Below are 18,035 nucleotides of genomic sequence, written 5' to 3' on the forward strand. Positions count from 1 at the left end.
GTGGTGGAGACTGCAGATAGTTTTGTAGGATACCCTAGAGCAGCTCTGGGCCTAGAAGGCCCGGCATCAGACCTTGGAATCAGCAGCAGCAGTCTGGCCTATCTGGCTAACAGGCAACAGCAGGGGCACTGACTGAGTGGCGGTGGTGGGAGGACAAATGTTGTCCTCCTGAGGGGACAGCAGGTTTGTACTCCACGGAGCCACTGCCACTCCTGCAGGGTGCTGCCACAGCAATCCTAGTAATCTGCTTGAGCACATTGCTGGACAGCTGTGAGACCCTGAAAGTCCCTTTGAACACTCGTATCCACAGCCATGATGGCAGCAGTCCAAGCCTGCATAGCAGCGAGCTGAGATTTTGTGGTTTCAGTTTGAGCTTCCATTGCAGCACACAGACTTTGGTTGGCTTCTGCTTGTGCTGCAATGGAAGCTGAGACATTGGCCATCAGACACCTTACCTGAGTTCTCTGCAGCAGAACCTATGTGCAATCTTGCCCTCACGGGGAGCTGGGACCAACACTATCCTCTCCCTGTCCCCTGGCTGCAGCCCACTTTTGCCCAGTGACTCACCACATGCAGGTCCTGCCTCTGCACTGCCATCTAAAGTTCACGATGTACCAGTATCTGAGCTGGTGGCTGCGAGTGTAAGAACGAGTGATGGTGTTTCTTCTTTATCAGTCTCTTGTTCCTCTTGGACTTCAGGCTCCAGGAGCAGTATTTGACCAGCTGGCAGTTCTTGACTATCTCATAGAGTCATACAGCACAGAAACAGGCCCATCGGCCTATCATGCCGGCCATCAAGCACCTATCTATTCTAATCCCATTTTCCAGCACTTGGCCCGTAGTCTTGTATGCTGTGGCATTTCAAGTGCACATCTAAATACTTCTTAAATGTTATGAGGGTTCCTGAAAGGAGAAAGACACATGAGTAAGATTGGGGTGGGGCAAGGTGGGAAAAGTAAGAGGTGCATGTTTACACCATCTGCAGCTTATAAATCAGAAGATATTTTGGGATGAGGGGGGAGGGGGATGTGAGAAGGTGGATTCTGTCATCTTCTCCAGTTTGATTCCCCCACCACTGGCTAAAGCCTCAGTCATGGCCACTCCAACAATTGCCAGTATCAGCTCCTCCATTGGGGTGAGGACATGCAGCTGTGCCTGTTCCCCACCAATTATGGGCTATCTTGTCCTGCAAGAGAGAGGGAAGCATGCCAGTGAGTGTGCTGCAAAATGTTTGAGTGATGTGCCTGCCACAGTTGAATAGCTGTCAGTGTGTACAAGCTGTGAGATATGCGTGTGAGGCTTACAGCAGTGAAAGGGTGAGGTGAGGCAAGGAATGTTGTGTACAAATCATTCTTGATTGAAAATGTTGGTGGGTGAGTGAAGGAGGGTGTGGTGAACAGAGCAGTGTGTGAGGTTAGTGGTTTAATAGCAACAATATGGCGTGTGAAGATGAATTCACTAACATTGACACATGTGAGGTCATTGAAATTTTTACGGTACCAAACCTACGGCGCTAGACTGCCAGCATTGACTGTCAGTTATCTGCTCCCACTGCCTTTGTAATATCTTTCTAGATGGCCTCCTTGACCTCTGAGGGAAGAGGACCTCTCTCCTCCATCCGCCTCCTGCACCAAGGCCTCCAGTGTTGCATCAGAGAACCTTGGGTACGGTCTCTGGCCAATTGCACCATTTCCACTTCTTTTTCTGCTCATAAACTCCTCTTTAATCAGTTCCACCAGGTACTCCAGCCAAAATGCACCTCGCCTTTAAGAGGTGCAGCTGGCTTCAAGTTGTGCAGGTTAAGAAAGGAGGTTGCCTCTTGTGGGTGAGTCCAGAGCTTGGGGGCACTGTTTGAAAATTAGGGGTCGTCCTTTTAGGACGGAGATGAGGAGAATTCCTTTCTCTCAGAGGGTTGTGCGACTTTGGAATTCTCTGCCTCAGAAGATGGTGGAGGCGGGGTCATTGAATAACTTTAAGGCAGACATAGAAAGATTCTTGTTAGGCAAGGGAATCAAAGGTTATCGGCAGTAGATGGGAGTGTGGAATTTGAAACACAAACAGATCAGCCATGATCTTATTAAATGGCGGAGCAGGCTCGAGGGGCCGAATGGCCTACTACTGCCCCTAGTTCGTATGTTAGCTTTAGGTGGTGCTAGCCTTGCACAAACTTGGGCCTCTTGCTGAAGGGTGCAGCCACTCAGCAGCGTGCTTGGTGCTGGGCTGCCCACTACTATCAATATTTCAGCAGGCAGCACAAAGTTTGCACGCTGCTGCAGTGCTATGAACCAATATGGGTTAATCGTATATCAGGATCCATGGCCTTATCCAATTTTTCCACCTTTGTACTCCTCCTGCATGGAACATCCGGGAGGTGGCTGACAGATCTCACCCAACAAGCTCATTGACAGCTAATTTGTCTGCACACGCAATGCCAGTAAACATTGGACCCTGAACTCACAACCATAAATTGTAGAACAACTTAACTGTTAGACTACAGTTTGCCTAAATTGGTAAGTTTAATTTCAATTTCAGAATTTTTTGCTATACAGATCTCCTTTTATGTGTTAACTATTTTGGAGTAGTGCATTGTAGGGCAGCACCATTATTAATCACAGAGAGAATAAGTAATATGTTTAACTAAAAGTATTAAGCTTCTGAAAATACAATAATTTTCGACAAGGCACTGGTAATTTAAATATAGGCAGATTTTTCTTGGCATAATAGGGATAATTGTAACCTATTGACCTATCAACACCATTGACATGCTGTTCTCCCTTCGCCAGCTACAGGAGAAATGCCGCGAACAACAGATGCCCCTCTATGTTGCTTTCATAGATCTCACCAAAACCTTTGACCTCGTCAGCTGACATAGTCTCTTCAGACTACTAGCAAAGATCGGATGTCCACCAAAGCTACTAAGTATCATCACCTCATTCCATGACAATATGAAAGGCACAATTCAGCATAGCGGTGCCTCATCAGACCCCTTTCCTATCCTGAGTGGTGTGAAACAGGGCTGTGTTCTCGCACCTACACTGTTTGGGATTTTCTTCTCCCTGCTGCTCTCACATGCGTTCAAGCCTTCAGAAGAAGGAATTTTCCTCCACACAAGATCCGATGGCAGGTTGTTCAACCTTGCCCATCTTAGAGCGAAGACGAAAGTACAGAAAGTCCTCATCAGGGAACTCCTCTTTGCTGACGATGCTGCATTAACATCCCACATAGAACAGTGTCTACAGAGACCCATCGACAGGATTGCGGCTGCCTGCAACAAATTTGGCCTAACCATCAGCCCCACGAAAATGAACATCATGGGACAGGACATCAGAAATGCTCCATCCATCAATATCGGCGACCATGCTCTGGAAGTGGTTCAAGAGTTCACCTAACTAGGCTCAACTATCACCAGTAGTCTGTCATTCGATGCAGAAATCAACAAGCGCCTGGGAAAGGCGTCTGCTGCTATGTCCAGACTGGCCAAAAGGGTTTGGGAAAATGGCGCACCGACACGGAACACAAAAGTCCGAGTGTATCAAGCCTCTGTCCTCAGTACCTTGTTCTACGGCAGCGAGGCCTGGACAACGTATGTCAGCCAAGAGCGACATCTGAACTCATTCCATCTTCGCTGCCTCCAGAGAATCCTTGGCATCAGGTAGCAGGACCGTATCTCCAACTCAGACGTCCTCGAGGTGGCCAACATCCCCAGCATATACACCCTACTGAGCCAGCGGCGCTTGAGATGGCTTGACCATGTGAACCACGTGGAAGATTGCAGGATCCCCAAGGACGCATTGTTCAGCGAGCTCGTCACTGGTATCAGACCCACCGGCCCCCTATGTCTCTACTTTAAAGACGTCTGCAAACGCAACATGAAGCCCTATGACATTGACCACAAGTCATGGGAATCAGTTGCCAGTGATCGCCAGAGCTGGCAGGCAGCCATAAAGGCGGGGCTGAAGAGTGGCAAGTCGAAGAGACTTAACAGTTGTCAGGAAAAAAGACAGAAGTGCAAGGAGAGAGCCAACTGTGTAACAGCCCTGACAACCAATTTTATCTGCAGCGCCTGTGGAAGAGTCTGTCACTCTAGAATTGGCCTTTATAGCCGCTCCAGGCACTACTTCTCAAACCACTGACCACCTCTAGAGGCACTTACCCATCGTCTCTCGAGACAAGGAGGCCAAAGAAGAAGAAGAAGAAGATCTCGCCAGCAGGTAACCCACAGAATCAGGCGGAACGCTGATTTTACACCCTGCCCAATATTGATTTCAATGGAGAGTAATTCGGGCTGGGTTTAAAACCAATGGTGCACCCAATTCAATCAGTTTCCTAATGAATGAGTGAGGTTAAAATTATTCCCAATGTGTCTGAATTCTACAATGAGAGGAAACTTGCCTGTATTTAAATTACCATTCAGCTTTTTATGAAAATAGGCATTTTTAGATTGTTCCAACAGGTGTTCATAGAACATATTAAAAAGAGTAAAATTATCTTGACTGATGTCTTATGATTCTGCAATAAACTACAATATCTATTCTTGATTTTGAAGAATTTGAATGCTCAGCAGTAATTAATATTAAGTCAAGAAGGTAAATTATGTAGAACAGTTTCTCAGCACCTACCTATTAAACTTGCCAAAGATGCAGTGTTAATTATCTTTCCATATCCTTGCTTCAGCATAACACGTCCTGCAGCCTCTGACAGAGGGTTTGCAAAGACAAATTATTGCTTCGCGAACATACCAATATTGACAAGATAACAAATTACAGTCCACCCTCTTCAGCTGGGTTATACTCTTGTGTAAGGAAAGCACCTACTGTACTACCACATACCCTTCAGTCTTTCTGTCAAATGCAGGCACAGGCATCATGTTGCTGGATCTTAACTATTAATTTCTTCCAAGTAAAATAGTAAATAATCTTTTATCATTTTTCCTCCAACTCTACATTCCCACTTTTGTACTGCTCTCCTTTAGCTGGTTGCGCGTGGGGGGTGGGGGATGGTGGTGGTGGGGGGTGTTGTTGAACTAAATTGCATTGTGACCTTATTTACAGTTAACATCTGTACTTTTTATTCTACATTAAACTGATAGCTTCTTCTGGTGATTATTTCTCCCAGGACTGAACATTCCACTTCCACACTGTAATCCATTGAGCTTATAGCCCAAGATTGAAGGTCACTTTAAAACTACTATTTACTGAATCAACCTAACCACTTATGTTTATAACCCAAAACTATCCATTTTTGGTACATCTATTTTGTAGTGACTTAGACAAATTAAAACTAAGCACATTGAGCCTGGTGCCCATTTAGCCTATTGTTGAAATATTGCCTTCTCATATGATGGATGCAAGTCCAAATCCCAGAGCTGTTTGAGGATAAGTTTTGCTAATTCTTCAGCATATTGATATTCATTGGAGTGTGGCATGACAGTCAGAAGTATAGGACTTTTTTCTTCTTTTGAACCCTGAAATTAGTTTGTCTCATCTGTTTAAGAGATTTCTCAATAGTTGAGTATGATGCAATATTGGCTGTGGCTGGAAATTTGCTGGAGACAAGACTTTTCTGCTCTCACAAGCTAAACCAGAATACGAGAAAGGCTTTTTTTTGGGAGGGGACAGGCAGTGGAGTTGATAAGTATTTTAGTTCCATCTACGCAACATTGATCTATTTATTTCATTAATCTTTTAATTAAAGGATGCTCCAAACCCTCAATCTCTACAACCTCGAAGAACAAGGGCAGCAGATGCATGGGAATGCCACCACCTGCATGTTCCCCTCCAAGTCACACACCATCCTGACGTGGAACTATATCGTCATTCCCTCACTGTCACCTGGTCAAAAAACCTGGAACATCCTTCCTAATGTTATATTCCAAAAAGCCAGTTGGTAAAGGACAGTACTGGAGCCAATCTTTACTCAATCCAACATTTATTTACAGAGTGAAACATTACAAGCATACACCTCCTTATTCAACCACACTACAGTTTCAGTAAGTGTCTCTTTATATGCATTCAAGTGAAACCCCAATTAATGCGCTCCACCTGCATATAATTAAACACAATTGATATACAATTAACACCAAACAGCACTGTGGGTATGCCTACACAACATGGACTGCAGCAGTTCAAGAAGGCAACTCACTGCCACCTTCTTAAGGGCAATTAGAGATGGGCAACAAATGCTGGCCTTGCTAGTGACACTCACATGCCATGAACAAATAAAAAAAAAATTAGCTATATATATTTTAATACTTGCAATATATTGTTTGGCAGAATTGCAGCTTTGCAAAGACATAACCATCTTTGCAGGACAGACTGTGTCAATAGTAGAAGCTGAATGTCACAGTTCTTCATGTAAATAGGGACAAACAACATAGGAAAATGAGTGGACCATTCAGCCCCTCAAGCCTGATCCATCATTCAGTTAGACCATGGTGGCTTTGTATCTTAACTCCATCTATCTTTCATGTTTCCATAAACCTTAATGCCTTGCCTCACAAAAATCTATTTATGGCAGTTTTTTTAATTTTCATTTGACCTCGTCTCAATAGCTTTTTGGAAGAGAAAGTTGCAGATTTCCACTACCCTTTGTGTGAAGAAGTGCTGCCTAACATCAGCTCTGGATGGCATAACTCTAATTTTAAGGTTATTTCCCCACTACAGAAAACAGTTACTCTCTGTATACCCTATCAACTTCTAGAATCATGTTAAACACCACAATTAGAGCACCCCTTAATCTTACATACTCAAGGAAATACAAACCTAGTCTCAGCAACCTGTCCTCATAATTTAACCCTTTTAGCCCAGATATCATTCTGCCGAATCTGTGCTGTACCTACTGCAAGGCCAAAATATCCTTCCTGAGGTGCAGTCCCCAGAACTGAATGCATTACTCCAGATGGGGTCTAACCAGAACTCTACATAACTGTAACATAACTCCCATCCCTTTGTATTCCAACCCTACTGAGATAAAAACTAACATTCCATTAGCCTTTTAAATTATTTTTATACCTGCTCATTAGCTTTTAGTGATTCAATACTTGGACCCTTAAATCTGTCTGCACCTCCACATTTCCCAGCTTCTTGCCAGTTAATCTTTCTTAGCCCATCTATTTTTCTTAGATGTACTCTGACTTAGTTAAATATTAAACATCGAGCTGCTCCTACGTGAAATCTTTAGCATTTGGTTACACTGAGGAAGACAATGAAGATGAAATTCAGCTTTGATGAGGGCAGAAAATCCATGGCGTGAATCTGCCACCTATTATACACCCTGGACGATTTTTCTATCCATTGTAGTCAACAGGGAGGGAAATGGGACAAGGTGCATGAAGGGCAGTCAATGTATGATCTCGCCGAGGTTGAAATTCACCCCAATATCATCCATTTCCCAGTCATTCTTCCAGTGTGCAAAAGACATGTCTGTTAGCCTAAATAGAGAAAGTGTGATTATTATAATCTGTCAGATCTTTTATTATAGCTGTTGTATCGATTCTCATGAGTTGTGGGATAGAGAGTGCTAGGCTTACAAATTTAGTTACAGAGGCCTAATGAAAAATGCGGTTTGTTAGACTGCACAGTTGGCAGCAAGTATCATCCTATTAATGAAAGAAGCCATTGCTTTTCGAAAAGCTCCTGCAACTACAGCATTTCATGTAAATAAAACGTCTCAAGGCATTTAACAAATAGTTTCAATGAAAGCTGATGCCACGGCGGGAAGGAAGAGATTAAAGGGTGACAAAAAGCTCAGTCAAAGGGATGGGAATTGAGGAGATTTTTAAAGGTGAAGAGAGGAGTAGAAGGATTTAGGCAGGTGCTCCAGAAAATAGAACTAAGACAATCGAAATGCTCTTTCACCAATGGCAAGCCAAAGAGGGAAAGAGGATGCACATAAGTCTTAGCTCAGATGAATGGAGAATTTGGAAGAGGATATAGGACTTGAGGAGATTTGGTGGGTCAAGGCCATGGATGAATTTATAAATGAGGACAAGGCTTTTGAGTTTAATTCCTTTTTGGTTGAGGATCTAACATAGGTTAGTGAGGATAGGGATGATGAAAGAGTGGGATTTAATAAAGGGCGGGATGCATGCGGCAGAGTTTTTGGAAATATCAGACTTGTGCAGTACAAGTGCATTTCTGGAGACTGGAGTTAAAGCACCATATCGAGGTGGAACACAGACAGCTTCAATATGTGCTGTCCTTGACAAAGCGTGCTCATTCTTACACCAAATCCTGTTTCCTAACAACACGTTCACTTGGATGAGTCCAAAGAATTTGTCATAAAACTTGAAGCTTTACCATAAGGTAATAGCAGGCAGCTGAAATCTCAGGCCCTTTAGTACACTGCAGACATTCAGAAGACAGCAATGAATAATGTTCTGTAGTAATCTGTGGGTACCAATCACTATAAATCTTAGCATTTGAAATCCCAGAGTCTTTAAAATTGCTCATCTCATTTAACATTTCTTGTAATAACTTGAATTGTAATCCAATTAAGTTTTGAGCGTAACAAAAATGAAGTTTATTAAACTCAGTTGTACTTTTCCACAGGTGTGGTGCCTGGGGCAAAGAAAAAGGTTTCACCTCTAGCCCACACAAAAGGCTAATGCATTGTACACACCTGGCAGTCCATAATTACTCCTCACGGATTGACATCAAAAGTCTTGCCAGTCTGCCGACAGCGTCTTTTCCCTTGCTGAGTTCATGTTTATTCCTGCATTGTTGCAAGCTATGTGAAGTGTGCCCCATTTAACCACAGCAGTATCAACCATTTTTCTCACATCCTCGGGCTTACCCTCATCTGCTGCAACTGCCACAGACTGTATACCTGCAATTAGGATTAAAATTAATTGCTAGTCTAAGAGGGAATTTGGAAATGAAAGAGGCAGCATTTCAGAATATGCAAATATTTTCTGTTAACTGATCTATATGGACCCAAGGTCTATCCTGCAGGACTGTCTTCATTATAAATGGTTTATGCACAAGGGCCTAATCAAGCAAGAGCACTCTTGTAAGGTGAAACATTAAAACTTTATTTCAATTCTATTCAGTAAAAAAAGACCACCTTTTCACTTTTTGACATATCCATATGTTTGTACATCAATTCAAATGTTTAAGCAACTAATTTATTCACTGCAAATTATAATCAAATATGAATAATTGTATGCAGATTATAAAAACTGCTTTCATGGCTGTGACAGTAGTATTGGGCAACTACAAAATGTAGTCATTCTGATCTCTGTTTATTCAGAATGTAAAAATTAAATTCACTTCTGTAGCATCTATCATTTAAGTTGTTTGAGTAGTTTTGAGAGTTGTTTGAAAGGAAAAATGAAAGAAAACATCATCTTGCCATATTAATAAAATATTTGAATAATAAAAATGTGTTTACTGCAGTATTTTGTAATTATCTTTGGATTAATAACAATTCTGATGAAGGTTCCTAATCAAAGCATTAACTTGTAGAACATGGCTGGCCGACCCAAACCCGACGAGACCCGACGCCATGTGTTAGGTTCAGGTTGGGTCGCTCTTCCGCGTCCGGCATTCAGGCTTGGGTGGGTTGGGCTGGGTCGGACACAGTGACAGCCAGGACATCAAGGCAGGAAACACTCCGCACTAGTCTGCATCCAAGGTAGAGCATAACCTCTTTAATATAATGAACTTCATTCCGGTGGTTGGGTCGGGTCGGGCATGGGAAAAAAATGAAAGGACTCGGGCCGGGTCGGGCTCGTTTCAGATGTGGTTCTGTCGGGCTCGGGTCAGGTTTCATTTGCAGGCCCGAGCAGGCCTTTATTAACCTGCCTTTTGCTCTCAGATGCTGACTGACCTACTATGCATTTTCAACATTTGCACTTCTCATTTCAGATTTTGAGCAATTGCAGTTTTTTTGCAGTTGTCTCTATAATATATGTAAGGCTTTGTATTGTTAATTAAATGTTTTACCTTCATCTTATTGATCAGACCCAAACGTTACTAGACCATAGTGCCACCCCATGGTGACATCTATCATTAATATATAAGATGTCATGTTTTGAACATAAGAAGGAAAGAAAATATTTACATTATTCATCATTTCTAATCCGATCTGTGATATTTATTTACTTACCATTAGACCACCCATTAATTTTTTTTAAACAGCCCTGTTAATGCATGTATGTCAGCATCACAGTGCTTCAGCTAGCAAGATGTTAGGATCTGTTTCAGTACTTAACAAACAGTGAATTGTTTGTGCTATTTTCTACAACACAATGAACAAAGCATGCAAATGACAGAAGATGTTGCACAATTAAAAATACTTTCATTCACATTGACTATTGCTGCTGAGATTAAAACACTATGAATGGAGCACCACCTTGTGGTAAAGTCTGTATGTACATTCAATTGTAAAAATGTATATATTCCACCCCAAAATTTAAAATTCAGTTCACTCAATTAAGATTGTTAAGTAAAACGTAAACTGGGAATTTGAGCAGTGCCTTTGTGAATAATGGCAATAGAGAAGGCTGTGAAAGTCATTCAAAAATGTCAAATGGCATAAAATGGTACAGACGTGTATTCAAATTTGTAAATTTAAGAGGCCTCATTTTCTGCTGGCAGAAATTTGTTTCCATACAAATAGATCATCAAGCTAAAGACATCGTGACTGTGTGGTGTAGACTCAAAGGACCAGCTGTGTTATCCTGTCTGACATTTTTATATGTTCACTCGTTTATCAGTGGAAATTGTATGCTAATATGTTTTTTGGCTTCTAGAAAAGTAAACAAATGGGCAGGGCATGTGTCATGCATGCTCCAGAATGTTGTTCTGGATCTTCAGCCTGAACCAACTCTTAAAGGAACTGCTGGAGGGCACAAAAGGGCAAACAAACATTATAGCAGTTTTACTTCTGGGGAGATATGTTTGCAGGTTGCTGCCGGCTCAGGCTTCCCATCCACCCTCTGTCCACTTGACCTTCACTCCCAGAACATACCTACACAGCCAGCTAAATTATTAAGGTCCCGATTGCCGAGATGCCTCAGAATACCTGACTGGTGTCGGCAGCTTTCTGATTTAATGCAGATGAGGTCCAAAGCCCAATTTCGAATTGGCCTCTGGTCAAGATCTTTCGGAGCCCATTCGCCTCACACCGCCCCGCTGAATTTCAACCTGGTAAAATCATTTTGAGCATGTAACATACATGCAATTCTAAACACAATGATTTCACATATAGATCACTGTAATTCCAGGTATGGTAACGAAACACAGGTGCAATGAACACACTTGTAATTCCTAGCATGATAAATCTGGATGTGTAGCATACATGCAGTTTCTACCATAATCTTCAATAGGATACCATAAGAGAATGAAACAAAATTGATAAGGATGACAGTAGAATGAAATTAAAAGCATTAGCAAGATAACATTTTAAACATGAGTTCTGGCTATTCTGTGTATTTAGTGGAAATAGAAATAATATTCTCAGTGCAAACAACAGCAATCAGGTTGTAATAGAAAGTGTTTTAATTCCATTGTTGCTTACCGTGTACTGCCTTTCTCTCATGTATAAGGAAAGCAGAGATAGAGTCAGGCAACATGGTTGGGTAGTCAAGGATTTTCCCCAATGACATGCTTTCTGTTTGTTTCATGAAACCAGGACAAAGTTGCCCTTTTTAAATTAAAAGAAATCTTAATTACATCAAAAGCAATCTACAATGAGTACAGACATCAGCTTGGTTTAATTGGTAGCAATTTTACCTCGGAATCAGAAAGCTCAGCATTCATACTTTTAATTATGCTTTGAAGCTCCTTGGGATATTTCTCCACCTTAAAAGTGCTTTATAAATGCAAGTAGTTGTTGTTGGTGGTGGTGATGTTTCAGGCCCCACAGTAGAACACACGCATCTAATCTAAGTACTAATGAAGCATTCCTTTATCAGAAGTACTGGGTTTTGGATGAGATGTTAAACTGAGGCCCTTTCTGCCTGCACAGCTTGATATAATAGACCCCATGGATTATTCAAAGAACAGTAGAGAGTTCTCCTGGTTTCTTAGCCAACAATCCTCCTTCAACTGGCACCACCAAAAACAGATTATCCGTTCATTCATTTGCTGTTTGTGAGACCTTGCTTTATGCAAATTGGCTGCTTCATTTGCTACACTTACAAAGTAACCCATTTGTTATAAAGTGTTTTGTGACATCCTGAGGATGTGTTAAGATGCTATATAAATCCAAGTACTTTCTTTCTTCATAGTCTGTGTTTAGGAAATTGTTACAGAGGGTATGTCTTCTTGAAAGACTCATATCTCAATCGTTCATTTATTCTTGGGCTGACATTAAGTGACTTCAGAAAGAAAATAACTATTTTTTTATTCTTCACCATTCATTATGCCTTGCAATGTCTCAGAACATAATTTTGCCCATTTGATTTGTCTGCTATTTTATGCTGTCAAATAAACATTAATGTGTTGTTTTAAAGTACTTGTTTCAGATGGAATTTTGTACAGCGATCAAGGAGAAAGTGCCTTATATGCTGCATTACAAATTTAGTGGCCATTTTGTTCCAAAGATGAAAAACAAGATATAAGCTTGAAGACCATGGGTAAAACAGCCATGAAAGCAACCCTTCCTAAAGAAAAAAGAGAGAATGTTCAAAAGAAATACTGGCCCAAAGAAAAGTGGAAAGAAGAAAAACTTACCACCAGCTGTGGGAGACAGAGCACTGAACGACAGGCTGCAAATAAATTCTGTGATCGGGTGAGTAATTGTGCCAACCGTCGAGGAATCCCGGTTTTAAAAAAAAGCTTTGAAGTGCTGATAATTATTTATTTTTTTAAAGGCTCCTTGAGAGAATGGAGAAAAAAACAGGGAAAACCCAATTCCTCTCTCAGGCTGATCAAGGTTGGTGACATTACAGGAGACATCCAAAAAAAGTGTGGGAAACACTGAACACAGCAGAGACTCCATTTATGCAGCCAAAGCTGGAAAAAAAATCATTAAGCCTGTCAACTTGAAGTAGATAAAGCAAAGGGGAAAACACTTGAACTGCCTATCGAACAGCTGTGTAAACATACAAGCAAAGCTGCTGAAAGAGGTTGAACAGAGAACACTGCCAAAGCAGCTAGCTTAGAAAAAAGAATTTCTTAAAGGGGGAGCAGCACAGAGTTAATAGAATAAGTTTTAACAAAAGTTTTAAACCACAAATAGAAAAGTCATAATAAGTACAGTGCTGAAGGTACACACATAGCTGAACAAAGTTAAATATAGAGCAGAAAGCAAAAGAACAGCAGAAGGATGGGTATCAAATTTCCCAGCATGAACTGGAAGGCCATTGTTATCCTATCCGAGTTCAAACTTTTTAAACAAAGAATGCAGTTATTCTTCATAGACCAAGCAGCTACAGACCAGAGAAGCAGGCTGTGAAAATACTGATAGCAGTTGGAAATGAGGGGTTATACAGAATCAATACCTCTGGCTTATCTGAAGGGAACCAGAAAGATCCTGCAAAGATATGGAAAGTGCTAGAAGATCAGCTTAGGGTAAGAGTGAATTTTAGAATTCATCGCCTGGAATTGATGTCCTACAGGCAATAGCCACAGGAATCAATAGATCAATTCACCAGTAGATGCTATAGTAAGGGCAGTGAATGAGACTTCTCAGAAATTGAGCTATCAGAGCGAATAATGGAGCTGGTTATTGTCTCAACACCTATCAAAGCATTTCAAAAAGAGCTCTTGGGGATAAAGAAAGATAACAGCATTGATGCGCTGCTAGAAGATGGCAGAAAATACAAAGTCATTGTAGCTGGACTACAGCATCTGAAGCACTAAGTGCATCTGACAGTATCAGCACGGTAACCAGATCAGAAAAAGCAAGCAAGGAGTGTGGTAACTGTGGTTTTTCCCACTCACCGGGAAGTTGTCCTGCATTTCAAGATCTGTGCAAGAGGTGTGGTACAAAAGGACACTGCACCCGCCTGTGCAAGATATCTGGCTCCAAAGACACATCCAGAAGTCGCAATAGGACACAAACAAACAGAAGACAGGGGCAGCAGCAACAAGGAAAGCTCCAGAGACCTGCATAAATGCAAGCTGATGCACAAAGTCCACAGCGAAACAGACCTGAGACAAGACTCAGAGTGGAGTGATTCACAGCCAGAAGATGAACAGGCATTGCAGATTGTGAACCTGACTCATTGTGCTGATGAAGTCAAACAACTGGAAGCTTCTGATACTATTAATATCATGTGCCCAAGGAAAGTTGGCAATCACACACTCAGGACTAAGATTGACATGGGAGCTAGAGCAGATATCCTACCAGTCCGAATCCTGAAGGATATGTACCAGGGTCATTGGAAATTAATGATACAACCAACAACTGCAAAGTTAACGATATACAATGGTCACCCATCGCTTGCAGTGGCACACTAACAATGCAATGCAGCTATGGCAAGTCAGCATGGAAACTACAAATAATTTACCTGGTAGACACAAGCGGACCAGCAGTGGCAGGACTACCAGCGTGTAAGGACCTCAATATCATGTCTATCGATGAGATCACCAAGGTACCCATTACAGCAGAAGAGACCAAGGGTACCTGCATTGAGTCAGTCCAGGACTTACAACAAATGTACCCGGACAGGTTTGATGCCATGGGAGATTTCAAAGGCAATGCTATACTACACCTCCGAGAGGATGCAATTCCGTCAATCGACCCTCCCAGAAAGTTCAGCGTGCACATACAAGAAAAGCTCAAACGCGTAGTGGATGACATGGAATGCAATGGCATCATCCATCGTGTGCAGCATCACACAAACTGGTGCAGCTCAATTATGTGCGTACTAAAGAAGGATGGAACAATCAGAGTATGTCTAGATCAGAGGCGCGAGGGGTCTGAACCTGTCCCGAAAGAGATGCCCCCACAAGATTCTGACATTAGAGGAATTGAATCCCAATTTCACAGGTGCCAAATTCTCCTCCAAGTTGGATGCTAAACATAGATATTGGTCGGTACACCTAGCTAAGGAATCTCAGGAAGTCACCACCTTCGGAACAGCATTTGGAAAATATTGCTTCCAGAGAATACCCTTCAGCTTATCTGTCAGTCAAGATCTGTTGCAGGAGTATATAGACAGAATTATAGAAAATGTGCCTGGATGTATATGCATTGCCGATGATATTGCGGTAATGGGAAAAACCAAAGAAGAACATGATCGAAATCTTCACACACTGATGGCAGTAGCTCATCATGAAGGGCTTGTTTTTAACAGCAAGAAGTGAACGTAAATCAGATCAATTTCTTTGGCTCCATCTATTCAGGTTGCAGAATCCATCCTGACCGAGGCAAAGTCGAAGATGTAAGGCATATGCCTACCCCACAAGACAAAGAAGATCTACAGAGATACCTTGGATTTTTCAACTTCTTGGCACCATACATTCCAAATTTTTCTGACAAAGCATCATCACTGAGAGAGCTCTTGAAGAAAGACATACCACTTGTATGACAGGAGAACCATCAGCATATGTTTCAGTCTCTCAAACAAGCAATGTCAGCAGAAACCTGTACTCTGCAGAACTACGATCCAAGAAGACGACAATCCTGGAAATCGACGCCTCACAGAAAGGGCAAGGAGCATGCATCCTGCAGAATGGCAAACCAATTGCATTCGGATCCAAAAGTTTGTCCTCAGCACTATCCAATTACTCAGAGTGTGAAACACTTCCTCTGGTGTTTGGGATCACAAGATTCCACACCTATATGTTCAGTAAGCCGTTCACTGTGGAAACTGACCACAAACCACTGAAGATGATCTGGTGCAAACCATTGACAAGTGCACCACCTCGGCTAGAGCAGCTCTTAGTGAAAGTTCAAGGGTACAACTTCGACGTCTGCTACAAACCAGGTACCAAAATAGTCACCTTGAATATGCTGAGCAGATTGGCAAATCTGAACAAAATTGAAGAAGTTCTACTGGATATGCAAGTAGACAGCATGGACATCGAGATGGAAGATGTGTTCAAAATCGATTTACGGCATTTTGTTCAGCACAAGTTTGACCAACTGCAATCAGAAAGCCAATGACCCACAACTGAAGGCATTGTGTAGAGTCATCATTGAAGGATGGCCTGATACGATAAAAGAGGTGCCAGAAACCGTCAGATGCTTTTGGCCTTATAGAAATGAACTCGGTATCTCAACAGGCATAACCTTCAAAGGAAAGCAAGTGATTGTGCCCAAAGCTCTCTGATAGGACATCTCGTCACAACTTCACCAAGACCATATGTGTATAGAGCTAATAAGATGACTGTCACGAGACGCTGTTTATTGGCCAAGATCAATGGTGACATCGAAAGGTTGGTGAGGATGCATGAGGTATGCCAGAGCCACCAGCCACAACAACGTAAAGAACCTCTACACCCTCACGAGATTCCGTCAGTCCCTAAGTCCAAAATCGGCACTGATCTATTTATCGGGAATGGCAATGACTTTATTCTTTATCACCGATTATTTCTCCAAATTTCCAGGTAAAAGACACTTCAGCGCAGTTGTCACAGACACATTGAGTGCCATATTCAGTCTGTTCAGTGCACCTGAAGAAATTGTTTCTGACAATGGGCCACAGTATACGGACAGACCTTTCAGGGATATGTGTGCCAAATGGGGCGAAACCATGCAACTTCCTCACCACATTACCCTAAATCTAACAGTATTGTCGAGCGAATGATTTGCACAGTTAAATCACTTATCCTGAAGTGTAGGACAATGAGACAAGATTTTCATGTTGCCATGTTAGACCTCAGAGCTACACATATGGATATGGGCTTACCATCACCAGCAGAGATCATGTTTGACAGACAAGTGAGAAAAATTCTGCCAAGCCATCATCTGTCCAAATTCTCCGAGATGCATAAGACACAGCTCGAAAAATGAGGGAGAATGAAGATGGTGCATGACTGATATGCAGGGGCAGAAGTACCTCAACTACACAAAGGATAAAAGGTCAGGGTTATACACACCACAATGAGAACATGGTTACCCGCAGAGGTATACAAAATATGCAGTGAGCCTAGGTCTTATGAGGTTACAACATCTAACGGAGCAGTGTTGAGGAGGAACTGAAGCCAATTAAGAGAAGTGTGTAATACTCCAATTGTGCACAGCAGACTCAAAAGAACACACTCCAATTATGAGGATGTGATGGAACAACAGGACAACAACCAATACATTGACAACATGTCTGCAAGCCAAGAACAACCAAGAGTCAAATTCTCATCTCCAGAAGGTTATACTGTAACAAGATTTGGAAGAGTTGTCAATCTACCAAAATGATATATGGGCTCTTAAGCTGCTGCACTTGTAAATTTCACAACCCCTATCCTTATATTTGTAAATTTTATAATCTCTATCCCTGTATAACTAATTTTGACATTATCCAATTTTATGTATTTTTACTTGTAGTGTACAAAGTCTATCTTTGGAAAGAAAGGGGATGTAGTATGATCGCTTGAAGAGTGATGTCCCTTTCAGATCTCAGTATGCTAATGAGCTAAGTACCAGGATGTAGTCAAGTGTCTAGAAGCCATTCTCACTCTGCACTGGAACACCCTAAACAAAGGTTCTGTACCTATTTTTCTCTAGTTTAACTGTTAATAAACCCTCTAGAGATCTTCAAGGAACTAGAATCCACATACCTCATTGTGTTGCTTAAGATAATGCAAAAAAACGCATGACAGTCTGAATACTGGAACAAATGAAAAGGCACTTGAAGCAGTGTTTGGCAAATATGGAAGAACAGTAGAAGTCCTGCTGATGAAAGTTCATGAAACAAATAAGTTGAGGGGTTTTGCTTTTGTCACCTTTGAAAGTCCAGGAAATGCGAGGAAGGCAGCCAGGGATAAGAATGGGAAGCCTTTGGATGGAAAACCCATTAAATTAGAGCAAGCTATTAGACTAGCATTTGAAAATAGTAGGCAACGTAGACCACCTCCACCCCCAAGAAGCCGTGGTCCTCCTAGGAGGATTCGAGGAGGAATGAGAGGTCCCCCTCAAAAAGGTGA

The sequence above is a fragment of the Heterodontus francisci genome, chromosome 19 (genome assembly GCF_036365525.1).
Source record: "Heterodontus francisci isolate sHetFra1 chromosome 19, sHetFra1.hap1, whole genome shotgun sequence".
Taxonomy (NCBI): domain Eukaryota; kingdom Metazoa; phylum Chordata; class Chondrichthyes; order Heterodontiformes; family Heterodontidae; genus Heterodontus; species Heterodontus francisci.